General features: G+C 34.9%; 1 non-coding gene across 1 annotated transcript; it reads left to right on the plus strand.

Moving 5' to 3' along the window:
- The first annotated feature begins 1,107 nt into the window (after positions 1-1,107).
- Positions 1,108-1,187, plus strand: LOC138383547 (small nucleolar RNA SNORD20). The gene has a single exon (XR_011233613.1). It is a non-coding gene; the product is annotated as a small nucleolar RNA SNORD20 (small nucleolar RNA).
- Positions 1,188-7,229: the final 6,042 nt, after the last annotated feature.

A 7,229-nucleotide genomic window follows, 5' to 3' on the forward strand; every position in this document is an offset into this window, starting at 1 on the left:
GTTGTGCTTCATGCTTGGAAGCAACTGCACACATTCAGGCTTAACCAAAAATTAACCTCCTGAAAAATACCTAACTCTGAACTTTGCAAGGAAAATGATTTATTTCATTAAAAATGTGCATTTAACTCTCCACTGTTAACAAAGATGTAGATATTGAAAAAACTACCAATAGACTGACGAAGCTGTGTGTGAGGTGAGCAGTGTAATGGGAAAAAGGATGAAGCTGCAGAGTTTGGAAGGCTTGCCTCAGGGAAGATATTGCATGTAATGCCAAGCAAATTGAATTTTATTGTGAAGGATACAGAGAACCTTCCCGAAAGATGCAGTAGTGTGGAAAATGGACAAGACTAAGAGCAAAAAGTCCAGTTAAGATGATTTTGCAGGAATTTAATGACTAAATGATAAGTAACTACACTAAACAAGGCATGGAAGACAGAGAAATGAGAAGCCTTCGTGATTGATTAGAAGTGGGCATTCATGGCCCCTCAATTTATCTGTTTTAAAAGTAGCTCCTAATAGTAATTTGGTGTTAATTTCCTTTCACATGGGCTATTTAACATGGTGTTTTGAAAGGCTCCCTACGTAATAATAACAGTTATGGTTTGTGTTGCCACAAGGCAGGATGCTTATTTGATCGTCAATCATCCATCCTGCAATCCATTTGGCATAGCGTTACAGGCAGTGGCCTGCAAGGCCTCGGAGGGCTCTGCCAGTGAGAGCAGTTGGCGATGGCACAATTGAATGAGTGCGGAGGGATTCACAAGGAGAAAACAGCATCAGCAGTTTAGCGGGGATTGGCGAAGACAGGCCTGTCAAAATCTTGTTCCAAGTCATTCGGTTCCCTTTGCTCCTTACAGAGCTGAATGCTGTTATACGTAGGATCATATGAGCCAAAGGCTAGAATGAGGCCTAGAAGCACATTCTATGGGAGATTTTCATTTTTTTTCTTTCAGGGAAGTACAAATACTATTACCCACAATGCCAAAGAGCAGGATGGAGTTATTCACACATCTATCTTCCCTGATTGTGACCACCTTCTCATTAGCAGGGGAGTAGAGTCAATGAATAACCAACTATTAAAGGTATTTGTTTTCAAATAAAGAAGGATGCATATGATGACTAAATACCTGAGAAATAATTGATGAAGTCTCCAGAAAATTAATAAAACAAAACAAAAACAAATGAAGGAGTAAGATCCAGAGAAGTTATTTGAATGAAATTAAAATTCTAGTAAGTTGCAGTGCAGACTTAAATCTAGGCTCTCTTATTATATGTACATTGTCTTTTCTAGTACTATAGATTACTTGGTTTAACCCCGCCACCTAAGCTAAACAGAGGCCTCCAGTTAGGCCTTGATTAATAGTCAAGAGATGTGGGGTATATTTTCAGGTATATCAGTAACTAATTTTTTATCATGAAAACATTTTACATTTCTCTGGGCTTTGATGACCTCATTTTAAAAATTAGAATAGTGAACCCTACCAATTTTCTTGTTGTGAAGATCAAGTGAGATAAAGAATATGAAGTAAAAAAGAAAGTAAAATAAAGTTATCTCATTAGGGAAAATTTTGTATGATATTTCTTAAATTCATGTAAATTTCCAGGAGTTTTATGAGAACGCTGAAGCAAGACAGTAGCACCAGGTAGAGAGGAAACAGACAGGAGCACAGATGGGAGATTTACTATTGTCATAGACGAAAGATGAAACTAGGGCTGAGATTGTGACAGGTTTGATTTGAACATTTTAATTCTTGTGAATCATAATATCTGATAATAAGGTTTGCTGAGGGGAGGAAGAGGAAGGAGAAATGGTAATAACATGTTTAGAGGGATCAAGTAGAATTAGCAGAATAGGAAGAAAAAACAAAGAGCAGAGTTGCAAGAACAATGTTCATTTTTCACAACTACACCTACCATTATACTTATAGAAATACAGGTGCATACATCTATACCTATAACTATGCCTAGAGGGACAGAGACTTATACATGTCATATATAATTTCATGGCTATCCTGAAGTTGGTCTATAGATTTCTAGATAAATAAACTTCTACTCTGCTCTAGAAAATCACTAGGCAATAATTATCTAAGTAACAGAGGATGAAAAATTGTGAGACAGAGAATGAACACATTAATACCATGGCATAGCATCTCATAACATAATAGCTTAACCACAACTTTTTAAGCTAGTTTCCAGGTAAACAGACAAGCTACTAATAATTCTATTCATTTATAATACAGCATATCTCATCCCATGTGATAACTGGTAAATGAAGTAAAAAAGTTGGTTAAAGCAGGATATTAAAAAAGCCATATACACCTAAACATAATATTTTAGTTTATATACATATATCACATCTATCTACCAATCTTTTGATGTAAGCTGTAAACCTTTTTTTTTTAAGAAGGTCTATGGATTAGTCTGAGAATTTAAAAATACTTGCAAGTAATCTGAGAACAAAATTATTCTATTCTATTATTTTATTTTTTTATTTTTTGAGACAGGGTCTCATTCTGTTGCCTAGGCTGGTGTGCAGTGGTGCTATCAGAGCTCACTGCAGCCTTGAATTTCTGGGCTCAAGCAATCTTCCTGCCTCAGCCTACTGAGTAGTGGGGACTACAGGAGTGTGCCACCACATCAGATAATATTTTTTATTATTATTTTTCATCTTGTTATATTGCCCAGGCTGGTCTCAAACTCCTGGCCTCAAGTGATCCTCCTGCCTCAGTCCCTCAAAAGTGCTAGGATTATAGGCATGAGCCACAATGCCTGGCCTATTTTAGAATTTTAAACTCATTCAGAGTTGTATTGCCCATGGCCATATATGCATGTGTGTGCACATACATACACACATGTGCACACACACACACATATATAAAAAGTTTGCAAACAGGCAAAAATATGCAATGTATTGTTTATAGAAGCAGTTATATGTAGTGAAAGTATAAAGAAAGGCAAAAGACTACTATAAAATTCAGGATTATTTCATCTAGGAGGCGAGGAAGAAGTAGAGGAGACAAAGATACTGAAGAATACTAAATTAGAAGTAATTAATATTTCTTAAGCCATCTTATAGTTCAACTTTTATGTTGATCTTATATATATAATTTTGTGTGTATGACGTATTTCATAGTACAAAATGTTTAAAAAGGCAAATGGAGAATTAAGAAAAAATCAGCTTGTAATGAAAAAAAATCTTAAGGCAGTTTGGCTATAGCAGAAGAGGATAAATAAGGTGTTGGTTGAGAAGATACATCTAAAATAAAATGTAAATCTCTATTCCTTGTCATTCATCTGATCAAACCCTTCAATGGCTTCCCATTGTTTCCCTGACTGCCCCAGGCTGGGTTAAGTTCCTCTGGTCTATTCTTTCAGAGCCGCTCACTTGACAAGGCTAACTCTGAGTTACTTCACATATGTAAAAGTTCAGTTGATCTCTATTTCCCACCTGAGCTATATGATCTGTGAACACAAGGGCCATGACTGTGTTCTCCTCTTTATACTGTATCAACAAATGCTGGATTATTGAATAAATGAACAAAAAAAACTAAGTCCCACAGCCAAGGTCACCTAATTACAGACCCAACGATCTTTCTATCAATGATGAAACTCTCTTAATACCTAATATACACCTCCCTCTGCACTACCTCATATATATGTGGCTGGAAGCATGAATGAGAAAACTGCTTATGTCATGTGACTTGGAGTTACTGTGAATTATTTTCTCCCATTTGACATATAATTCTCTATAATGTTATCCCACACAAATGTTATTATTTTAGAGTAATCCTTTTGAGTCAATGCCATATTTTTTTTAACATACAGATAACCTTTTAAGAAAGGTGCACTAAGTTATCATAAGCTATGAATTGCTAAACTGTTGTTAAACATTGTTAAATTGTTAGATCCTTTTTAATCCGACTGCTGCTATGAGAGTTTTTCTAAAGCTGTAAGAAATAGATAAGCCATGATGGAAAGGTAGGATTTTGCTCAGGCAAGGTCTTGATATAGTGGACACAAAATTGGTAAAAAAAAGGAGAGGAAATGATGAGTAAGAGAATGACAAAAAACAATTTTTATCTACTTTATGATTTTGAAAAGCTTGATATTGATACGAAAATGATTTTTTTATATCCAAGTTGTTTGCATTTTGGATAGCGAATCCATCAACTTTAGAAGCAGAATGCCTGAATAACACTGAATCAGATACTCAGAAGCTAAGTGAGCTCGGTCAAGCTACTTAATTTGTATAAGACTTATTTCCCAGAACCTCTTGGAATTGTTATTAGCTTCGAAAAAAGTATGTGTTTAATGTATTTAATAAAATGGCTATTACATAGTAGATGTTTAGTAAATATTTTATGATTACAATAAAAACCATAATAATGATAATCTTGGATGCGAATAAGTGAGACAGGGACTGGGCAGGTTCTACCTGCACAGAAAGGAAAGGTATAACACAGAAATCCAAAGAAGTCAGACCAAGAAGATAAAAAAAATAACTAAAAAAACAGAATGGAAATGACCGTCAGAGAGAGTTACAAACATGGTGGTATGAAGCCAGCAACTAAAATAAGAGTCTACTTCTCTGAAAACTTTAACCTGGGCACTGTTTGACCCATGTATAGAGCCATAAGGATCTGACTAGTTTGGCCACAAAGAATTAGCTCAATCTTAGGATAGTTTGTACTGAGAAGATAAGATGAAAACAATACTGAATGGAAATTAGCAAATGGCTTATGAATCCTGACACCAGCATCCTGAGTCACCATGAGAAAATAATTAAAACATGTAGCTTTAATTTCCTTACCTATATAAAAAGGTAAGGACCAGAAAATACCAGCTCAAACTTCTTCGATTATTATTCCTACTTCTCTGGTCTAAATTTTCTGTGAAATTGTTTTTTTGTGTATATTTATATCATAGATCGATGTATAATTTATATTAGGCTTTAAAAATATTTGAAAATAGCTCTTTAGGCACCCCAGATTAGGAATCACTAGATAATAATCCCCAAGCTTTCTTCCAGCTCTCAAAAAATTTATGATTTTAATATATTCTATCAATACACCTATGTGGCTAATAAACAGCACAATTTGCTAGGGACAAAAAACCCATTTTTTCTTTGTGTTTTATTATCATATATATAAAGATTTTAAGGTAATCACAGCTAGTGGCATAAATGAGACTAGGACATAAAATAAACCTTTACTACCTTTCAAATGACTTTTTCCCCTCTTTGTTTCTCAGAGTAGCACATAAGCTTTCAGTCTTCTCAGGAACCAGAACATACATAAAAGTAGTTTTTGTATGAATACGCTAGGATTTTATCTGAATCATTAAATCCGCATGCCAGACTTCTCATGTTGTAAAATCAAAGAAAAGAGATCAAATTGAACATTTAAACAGTCAATTTTATTTGGCCCACAAGGAAATGCTTTCTTATAATACAGACCAGAAAGGTACAAAATAACTGAAATACTAAAAAGTCAGTCTCATTTTCTGCCTACAGATTGAACCTAAACAAAAGACAGATGATATATAAGGAAAGTCTAACTTTCAGAAGTCAGAATTGAAAGGGAATTTAAACATCTTGAAATAAAAGCTGAAGAAACTGTGCTCAAATAGTTGACTGACCTGAGTTCTTTCACAGTTAGGTAATTCTAGAGTCTATTATGCTCATTTTTCTTGGTAGCAAGAGAAAAAAAATCTTTCAATACAGACCTTAAGAATATAAAATGCCCACCTGCCTTGAGTGATCTGATTTTCAGAGAGATTTCAAAATATTTAGGAGCCAATATTATTTTTAAAATTTATTTCAAAGCTTAATGTCCAACTCAATTCAACAAATACATGTAGTATGGAGTTATTTGTAGTTATTTACTACATGTAAGTCACATCAAGGATTAGAGAGGTAAGATACCATCCCTATGCACAATTAGCAGGAGGTAAAAATAATTGTAACAAAAAGATTCTAATAAGTTACCTTAAAGAAAAGCAAAAAAAAGTCCAATCATATTTCAAAAAGGAAGAGATTGTATCTGAATTCAGCAAACACAAAAACCTGTGTAGATAATGAGGAAGAGAATAACAATAATATTCGTAAGAAACAGTTAATTAATGCCTATACTTCAAGCACTGCCAAGTGTTTTACAACTACTATCTTATTAATCCATACATCAATTCTTTGATGTAGGTAAATATTATCCACATTTTTAGATGTAAAAGTGTTACTTGCCCAAGATCAGTGGTCCCCAACCTTTTTGGCATCAGGGACCATTTTCATGGAAGACAATTTTTCCATGGTCTCAGGAGGGAGGGATGGTTTTGGGATGATTCAAGCGCATTAGATTTACTGAGCACTTTATTTCTATTAGGATTACATTGTAATATATAATGAAATAATTATACAACTCACCATAGGTGGAGAGTCCTGCCCAAGATCATACAACTTTCACTGAACAGAGCTAGAACTCAAATTCAGCTTTATTTGATATGGACAACATATTTAAACTCTACGACATACTCCAAATTACATGTGCTTTGAACTCTGGATAGCTCTAGTTCAGTGGGAACGGTTTTTAGTTTGTTTTATTTTTATTTTTTTATCCTAGGAAAAACCACATAAAAAGCCTTAGCAGCCTGAAAGCATAATTGCAGCAAAAAGTCTAGTTTCAGTTAGACGGCAACTCAGGGTATATATAGAAATGTATGACAAGCTTGGAAAAATAGGTTGAAATTGAATTTGGAGATCAGACCTGGAGTTGTAGGTTTTACTTTTTAGCAAATGGAGATACCAAAGAAATGGAAGGCACCTCTGAGAAGGACTGTGGTTCACTTTTGTGCTGATTACCTATTGGTGCATAACAAATTACTCCAAAACTTAGCACCTCAAAATAAAATTTTTTACTTCCCATTTTCTATGGGTCAGGAACCTGCAAGTGGTTTATACAGGTGATTTGCACTCAGAGTTTCTCATGGGGTTTCAGTCAAGATGTCAGCTGGGCTGCAGCCTTAACTGAAAGCTTGACTGGAGAACAATCCACTTCTAAGCTCAATCAAGTGGCTGTTGGTAGGTAGGCCTCAGGTCTTTGCTGGATGTTGGACTGAGGTACTCACTTCCTCACTGGCTGTTGGCCAAAACCTCATCACAAGGACTTCACCATGCTTCAGCTTTGGCATAGAAGTTGGCTTCCCACAAAATAAGTGATATGAGAGAGAGAGAGAGA

Source organism: Eulemur rufifrons, chromosome 5 (assembly GCF_041146395.1).
Source record: "Eulemur rufifrons isolate Redbay chromosome 5, OSU_ERuf_1, whole genome shotgun sequence".
In the NCBI taxonomy this organism is placed as follows: domain Eukaryota; kingdom Metazoa; phylum Chordata; class Mammalia; order Primates; family Lemuridae; genus Eulemur; species Eulemur rufifrons.